Raw genomic sequence first — 9,903 nt, 5'->3', positions numbered from 1 at the left:
CCACCCTTCACTACCAATGTCATCCCTAAATTAGTGTGCCGGTTAACCACACACGCTCCACTAACGTTTGACAAGGGTATGAAGTGTAATTCCATGGATTAGCATACAATTTCACATTTTGCCTAAAGTAACTATGATTTGGGAATTTATAAAAGCATTTAGTTACTTTGTACTTCATTATACTTATAATGGAAGGTTTCTGTCCTATCCTACCTGTTCGGCTAACAACCCTCCACTAGTAAAGAGTGTGGTGGGTAAGAGTGGATACCCATTCAATCAACATTTTATAGGAAATTTCCTTAAACACCCCTTATAGACCAGCTTTGTGAATGAGGCCTACTAACGGTAAGACTGACTCTTTACTCATATATATATATATATATATATATATATATATTATTAGACTTTTAATGTTACACACACACACACACACACACACACACATATATATATATATATATATATATATATATATATATATATATATATATATAGTATAGGGTGTATTTTACACTTTTAAAATACTAAGTGGTTTTATTAACTTTCTCTTTTAATTAACTTAACAAAACCACGAGGGTGTAATTTGAACTTTTCAAAATACTAGAGTTTTTAGAATTTCAATATTACATAATTTAAACTATTAATCAAAATTTTAAATTCTAAAACTTGAGGGCAAATTTTGAAACATTTCAAAACATTAGCGTTTAGAATTTAAATATTTAAAAATTAAACTTTTAATCAAAAATTTCAATTCCAAAACTTGAGGACAAGTTTTGAAACCTTTCAAAACATTAAGGTTTAACTATTTAAATTTCAAAAACAAAAAACTTTTAAGTTCAAATTTAAACTATTAAACCTAAAGGGTGTAAATTAAAAATTTTCAAACTTACTAGGTCAAATATTTATCTAATAATAATCTTATATTATCCATATTTAACCAAATCCATCAATTTTGATAAGGATAAACATTCCAAACATAAAAAATCGATTTTAGGCAATAAAAACGAGTTATAGTAATTATCGCCATCAAAATCTGGCCAGAAATTCGAAAATCCCGTCAACAGAATAACCAACTCGTCGAGTCCTCTTTGGAACTCGTCGAGTTCATGCAACTCGGCGAGTTCATCAGGCAGTGAGCAAAAATTTTCGATTTTCGGATCTTTGGCAGTCCAATTATGCATCAATTCAATAGAAAAACGACCTACGCTCTGATACCACTGATGGGTTTTGAGCAATACATCATTCCTATGGTGTACATGCAAACCCTAATAGCTTTTGGATCTAGTTTGTCTAATGAACATGCAATTGAATATCCAACGCTTTAAACCCTATATCTAGCATACAACTAATCATATTAAGATAAAATAGGGTTTAGATCTTACCTCTGATTGTTATATAGCAATAACAATCAATCCTTGGCTTCAGAAAGCTTAGTGCCTCAAGTGTTGCACCTCTAATGGAGTCACAAACACCACTAAGCAACAAGATGAAGAAGAGAAGAGAGGAGAGGCACCAAAAACGGCTGGAAACCCTAATCCAAGTGCTCAACACGTTTTTGGGGCCATAAGGGTCCTTTATATATGTAGGCTATTAGGGTTTTCAACTAGGAAACCCTAATCTGACTGCTTAGGCCTTAAGCAGTCCAATGGACCATTCCAAAAGGCCCTTGGATGATTTCTTCATGGACCTCCATATAGAATTCGTCCATTGCCATCTAATGGATCCTAAGCCCAACTTTGTAACTATCTTATAATTACAATATCAGTCCCCTAAGTTTAATTAATCTCTTTTAGCCACAAAATTAATTCTTAATTAATTCTTGACTAATATTAATTAAACAATATGATTTCTCCTTTAATATATTATTCTTATAATATATTAATAAGTCATAATTAAACCTTTCTTTCCTTAATTCATCCTACATATTCATATGGTGAAGGCAACCTAAAAGAACGATGCTCATAATCGGGTCAAATATATACCAAAATAGTTATGGACTTAGACACCAATCAAACAGTTGTAAGAAATATATTTTAATTAATAAAACGAAAATTTTACCTGGAAATTCGGGACGTAACACGTTTTAATAATATAACAAACCAAAACCTGCCATTTTAACAATTTAATATACCCTAAACATACAACTTTAACAGCTAAAAATACCACTTTAACACTTTGACAAACATTAACCATACCACTTTATCAATTTAACAAACCAAACATATCATATTAATAGCAACAAACTTATACCTTTTTTTTATCTATAATAGAAAAAAACATTAACCATACCACTTTATCAATTTAACAAACCAAACATATCATATTAATAGCAATAAATTTATATTTTTTCATCTATAATAGAAACTTACATTTTCTATCCAGACAACATATAACTTTTTAGTTTTAGTATTTTCCCAATATAATTAATATACTTATATTTTGTAATTATAATAGCAAAATACTTATATTTTCTATCCATAATAGAAACATACTTGTTTTTATCCATAACAGCAACATATTTTTTTTGTCCATAATGGCAACCAAGTTTACTATTTTTACCAATATGGGCATTATGTTTGCATTTTTTATCCATAATAGCAACATAATTATATTTTTATCCATAATAGCAATATACTTTATTTTTTATCCATAAGAACAACCTAGTTAATTTTTTTACCAATATATGTTACTTATATTGTTAATCCACGATAGAGACATACATAATTATTATCTATAATTGGAGTACAAAGTAATTTTGTTTCACATTGTGTAATACTCTTGGACAATCGGTGTACAAAGTTGTTTCCATTGCTCATTGTATGGTAGTGCTGATAATTTGGCGTACAAATTAGTTTCGATTGCACATGTTCAATACAAAATAGGTGAGTTGCACCGATCATGTTAAAAATCATTAAATTTTATGATTTTGAATAGTTTTAGGGTTAAGTCTCATCACATATGGTGTATGCAATGGGCTTTATTTTTGGTAATTTTACCATTTTCAACATCTATTCATATTCATCTCTCAACTCTTAGAGTTCACAATGTAAAACTATGAATTAAGATTTTGACATTTTGATATATATATATATATATATATATATATATATATATATATATATATATATATATATATATATATATATATATATATATATATATTGATTTAGTACTCATTAATATTGTCACTGTTACGTTATTATTAATAATAGGGTGTTAAGCGTGGGCACAAACGATTTTACTAGTAATGTTACCATTTTGATGCATTTATTTTAAAAGTACTTTTGAGATACTTGTGTTGAGTTTGAAAGTTTGTATCCAGTGGCAATTGGATGAATTGATATATCACCATGTTTTTTCGCCTATGTCATTCGAGAGCATTTAGTGCTTATAGGCTTTTAGTAGTACAATTATTGACTATTTATAAAATCTTAAAGGAATTTTTGAAGACTTTTTTATGTTTCATTCTCATGGTGAAGTTTGTCAAAAATGTTCTAAAACTCTAATTATGCATAACGATATGTGGTTATCAAATAAAACTCTAATTATGAAGAGTTTTTTGGGCGTCCAGTTAAATATTCTTCCTTCTTTGTATTGATTTCTTGTGCTCCAAACATCGATCATTTTACAAGAGCTGCTTGTTGTGTCAATTCTAATATAGTAGGGGGTTTACACTTCTTTTGGACAGAACTTTACATAGACTCGGTTACGGTTCATGTGATAATTGTTCTTGATCGATATTAAATTCCACAAATAGAAAATGTCAATTCCATCTTTATATAAATTCTATAACACAATTACACAAATGTGAAGCATATATATTTCAGAATTCACACGGTTCATTCACTTTAATCTCGTGTATGATATGATTCTCATGGTCTTCATTTCTTTAATCTATGTCTTTGATATGACTATACATTAAGTTCTAACAGACTAATTAAACTTTGTAAAAATACATAAGCATTAAGAACAAATATGTTTGCGTGGACACCCATTTCGAAAATGGTGAGGAATCATAAAATGGTGAGGACTACGAGGACAATTCTTCACCATCCATTTCGTCAAGGACACAAACGTCAAACCCAAATACTTTGTCATGGTGCGTTCGCATGCGATCCACGTCTGTGGTAACTAATACAGACTCGAAAATTTAATCACGCACGTAGAACGTCCGTGGAACATCATTTAAGTGAGTTTTATTATTTATTTTCATTTATTTTTATTTTTTTCTAAAAAAATAATTTTTTAAATAGATATATGCTCGGTTTTGACGTTTTTAATTATTTTTCATTTTTTTAAAATTTATTATCTTTTTTTTTTGTTTATTTATTTATTTATTTATTTTTAAATATATTTTACTACACACTTGAAGGTACTAGTATTTTTTTTATTATTTTATTATTTTTTGTTTTTTTATTTTGTTGATTTTTGTTAACTAAATATCGGTTTGAGTTTTTTTAATGTTTAACCATTATAAAATTTTAAATAAGAAAGATATTAAAGATCATAATATTTTCCGTACAAAATTTTTTTGAATTATATTTTTTTTGTTTATAAAAATTTGAATAAAATTATTTTGAATCGTAGTATTTTGAATCAACTTATTTTTGAATCATATGATATTTGATCAATAACATATTTAATTAAATATAGTTTTTTGTTTAAAAAAATTATTGATCATTATATATTTTGAATCATCAAAGATATAATTAATGATTATAACATATTTGAATATAAATATTTTTAGATCAATTTTTTTTTTAAATCATAAGTATTTTAAATCATCACAGTTTGGATGATATTATGTTCAATATTTTTTTTAAAAAATTAATATTTCTAAAAATTAAAAATAAATACTTCAAAAACTTATTTTTGAAAAATTCTTTTTACAAAGTCAGTAGTATATTGAGTAGAAGTATCACTTAATTTTTATGATTTTTGGAGAATATGTTTTCTAGTATTTATTTTATTAAAAAATAAAATAAAATAAAAAATATATATTTTTTTTTTAATTATCATGATTGTGCTCATTTTGTAGAGAATTAAAATTTAAAAACTTTGGTTTTTTAAGATTTTTTTTAAAGAAAAAAAAAGTTATTTGAAAAAAATGAAGGCTTGACATGAGAGAGAGAGAGAGAGAATATGAGAGGGGGCCAGAAAGGCATCCATAGAAGGGGTTATTTTCCCTTTTTTCCCCTCTTTCCTTTTACCTATTTAACCTCTAAACAATTAACCTTTGCCGAAAAATAAAAAAATCTCGCACGTAATTACAAAAACGTCATACCATCTTGCGAGATATTGACGAGAAATAAAATAAAATCTCCACTTTTTTCAATCTTGCAGCAGAGATTTGTTGTCGTAGTCCTCACTTATTTTAAACTTGTCACTCGATCCAACTTATATATATATATATATATATATATATATATATATATATATATATATATATATATATATATATATATAGAGAGAGAGAGAGAGAGAGAGAGAGAGAGAGAGAGGAAGGATCATTTGAAAAGTCATATTTCCCGAGAACTCAAGAACTAAAGGTGGAATGTTAGATAAAAAATGGATGACCAAGTTCACTTGTGACATTTTTGTAAATAAATAAAAACTTATAGAGGTGGGGGTATCTTATCTTAAAAATACAAGGGTATTATAGGAAACATAAATTTAATTTAATAATATCCTAAATCACAGATCTCAAGTGAAACATATTTCGTTCTCTCTCCCGCTCTCCCTCTCACTCTCTGTCACGATTTGCCTTCCAACGACTATCGTAACTTCATTGCTGATTCATCAAACGCCACCATATGAAAGGGCACCTCCGATATTCGTCACCCCCATCGATTGATCGCCTTCCTCACTGTCTCTCTTTCATCTCCATCGATATCCCCTGTTTCCGATCAAATCTGTAGGATGAGTTGAACAAAAAACACTTTGTTCGATGTTATGGTGGAATTCATTCCAGAGATATATGTCGTCTAGATTTCAAATTAGTCGATGTTCCTTAATCAAACTCTCGTTACCAATCGAGTTTGAGTCTACTGCCTCCATACTTCCACAATTCCCTCCAAATTTGGAATTAATCCATCGCTCCGTCTTCGATTTAACTCTCTGCATCGATGAAAAATTAGAAACTAAAGGTAACAATTATGCACATTACACACTTCATACTTCCTTTATTCAATTAATTGCTTGATCTATATCTACTTATTCACTATTTTCTCGCTAATACGCACGATTCAAAATATTGACAACCTATCTAAATCTATTTCCTCAATTTACTCTGTAAGCATAATCATCATTTTTTCAATTTCAATTTCAGTTTCTATCAGATGTGCTTATGTAGCATATTCTCGCTTGTTCAGATTGATTACTGAGTAGAAGCTTTTGCAGTTTGTCATTCTGTGAAGAAAAAATTCTTCTCTTATTTAAATCTTATTATATTGTGTTTAGATATTTCATGAGTTTATTGTTTTAAATAACATACGATAATCCAATTTGTTTTTTTCTTGTTTCTAACTAGTGATGTATACTAATTTCAATTTGAAACTGATGGGTTTTGAGCAAAACAACATTCCTATGTTGTTCATGCAAACCCTAATGCTTGGATCTATGTTTTTCTACTTGTACATGCGTAATTGTCCAAGACTTGCATAAACCCTAATATAGCATATCATAAAAAATCAAAATCATATAATAAACTAGATAGAACATTACCTTTGATTGTTGCTTGAAGAACTTGAGCCTTTGAGAACCTTAGCACCTCAAATGTCGTGCCTCTAATAGATCACAAACACCAAAACAATTGGAGAAGGCAAGAGAGAGAGGAGAAGGCTAAAAATCGGCTCCTAGAACTCTTAGGGTTATGTGTTAGCCGATTTTGTTAGCCAAGGATCCCTTTATATAGGCGAGGAGTTAGGGTTTCAGTCAAACACTTATCCGATTGCTTAGGCTCTAAGCAGCCCATAAGAATATGATTAAACAAATATTAATTAAACAATATTATGATTTATCCTTTAATATATTACTCATATAATATATTAATAAACCATAATAACCTCTTTCTCTATTATTCAACCAGTCAAGTTGCTTTGGTGAAGGCAACCCAAAAGGACCATGCTACAACTGGGTCAAGTACATACCAAATATAGTTATGGTCTTAGACACCTAATCCAACAGAAAATTGGTTAGAACTTTATTATGTATGTGGTCATTTTCGATATCATTTGGTCAGATGTATGCGAGTATTAATATAGTTGAATGTGAATTTTGAAGTAAAATAAATATACTTGGTTGAAATTGCACAAAGTCAATAATTTCTCTCAATAGATGACCTATTCGATCCAAAATAACCATGTTTCTTATGCATATTTTAGAAGCAACTCCAAAGACAATCATAAGGACAGTGGGTGTAAAAGGCCTCACCATTTATCATTTGAAGTCACATCTTCAGTTAATACTTTAATTTCACAAAGAACAATGCAAGTTTTTTTTATATGATCTTAGTTTAATCATTTAAATGTGTTCTAGTTGGTTATTCTGCCAGGCAATGTAAGTGTATAGAGCAACTGGTTTCAAGTTATTGTTCTCACAATGGGATAGCTTTTGTTATTAAAATGTTTTCATTATCAATGATGTTGTATATTTATGACAATAAATGTTATATTTATTTTCATTCAGGTTTGCTACAATTTTTAACATGGAAAGACTTTTTGCGGATGATTTTAGAGGAGGATTTGAGAAAGGAGCATGGTGGGAATGACTCTTTAATGGCTACACTTTTACAACATGGTAGGTGGTGTTGAATGTTGGTTCAACTGGTTTATTAGTGACATGGTTGATGAAGTATGCTGACAACATTGTCAAGGTTTGACTTTTTTACTTCAATTTATTTAAAACATTTGACTCTTCTCTTAATTATATTATTTTATGATTTCAGGTGTATTCCACATCAATGGCTATGCTACTCACAATGGTTTTGTCTGTGTCTCGCTTTACTTTCAAACCAACATTACTAGTAAGTAACACTCACCCTTGAAAAATTAATTTATAAATTATTAGTTAATGAAAGTTTACACATTAAAATTATTTATGTATAATTATTATTGTGGTTGTTGCAGCTCCTTTTGGGTATTATTATCTGCATAATGTCATTTTAACAAAACATGTTTGTCATATAAATAAAGAAAAATAAAAACATGAGGCTTGTTGAAAGCGTTTAAGTGAAAATATGGTAAACCAAGGAACCTCATCATCATTGTAGCTTGTGATTTGGATCAAGATATACCTGATTTATGCTAATCTGAGAAATTATTTGACAAAAACGACTATGAGCATCAATTTTTGTCATGTCAGTCTGACCTTTCATATAGATAGCTTTTCCCTACATCAATCACAATTGCATACACAATTACAAGTTTATAACTAAAGTAATGAAAAAATAGAAATGTACTTTACTTGGTTTATTTATTATAGCATCCTAATTTAGTTCTTCCTATTATAACCGAGTTTTGAGAAATATACTCCTTTTACAACACTTATTCTACTGTGAAGTCGCGAACTTCTTAACAAGTCAAACAAATGAAAGTGAATATTATTATATGAAACAAAACAAAAGCATTCGATGGATTGTGTGCTCTCTGAAATATGGCATGTTTCTATCTTCTTTTAATGCAAGAAAACTTTTATTAATCTCATCACCTTCCGTTCTATATTACATATTGGAATCCAAACATTAGAACATAATAATATATGTTGTAAAATAACTAAAACTAAGGTAGTGACTAGTGTCTGGTACGACGGAATCATGGAAGAAATGGAATGTAATGACTCATTCCATTCCATTCCACATGTGCAATTCCTGTAGTAGGGGAAGATCAACATCCTGGAAATAGAATTTAAGATTATTTACATCATTAACCTAAAACAGGGAATAATTGGAGCAAAAATGGCATGTTCATGGATTGGGGTGGGGGGTGCATGGCCTCCCCCAGTTCCTGTTACGGTCCGCCACTAGATTGTTGTGATTTTTTGTTTTTCTGTTTTGTTGCTTTCTTGTCATGACAGGTACCAATTACCAGATGAGCATGTTTAAAGGTGGATCAATATTATCTACATGTGTAATGATGATGATGATGACGGAGAGGTAAGGTAACTAAACTATATACTAGTGATATTAACTATCTTGTTTCTGGTAAAGTCGTTGAAATCAATGAACAACTCAACATCTATCAGATTATTAGTATGGTTGACATTTTACAACTAGACAATGGATTGGAGCGAAAATGGCATGTTCATGGATTGGGGTATCATTCTAGAACCAAGCAGGAAGTATAGAGGAGGCAACAATTGTACACTATGATGGAGTAATGAAACCATGGTTAGTATTGGCTTTAAAAAATATAAAATCTAGCAGATAAAACATTTCAAATACGATCACATATATCTGCAATCGTGCAACATAGAATAGCTTAATATATTTCATATTGTAATTCATTTGTGATTCACATATGAATTACATGTGATTTACATGTAAATCATATAATAATTACATGTGATTCACATGTAAATCACATATAAATTACATGTGATTCACATGTAAATCACATGTAATTCACATATGAATTAGATGTGATTCACATGTAAATGACATGTGATACACATGTAAATCGCATATAGTTCACATATGAATTTCATGTGATTCACATGTAATTCACATATGTATCACATGTGATTCACATGTAAATCACATGTTATTCACATATAAATCACATGTAATTCACATATGAATTACATGTGATTTACATATAACTCACATATGAATTACATGTGATTCACATGCAAATCACATGTAATTCATATATGAATTACATGTGATTCACATGTAAATCACATATG

Source organism: Lactuca serriola, chromosome 4 (genome assembly GCF_051521515.1).
Source record: "Lactuca serriola cultivar US96UC23 chromosome 4, Lser_US96UC23_V15, whole genome shotgun sequence".
NCBI classification, from domain to species: domain Eukaryota; kingdom Viridiplantae; phylum Streptophyta; class Magnoliopsida; order Asterales; family Asteraceae; genus Lactuca; species Lactuca serriola.
This window is presented reverse-complemented; position numbering follows the sequence as displayed.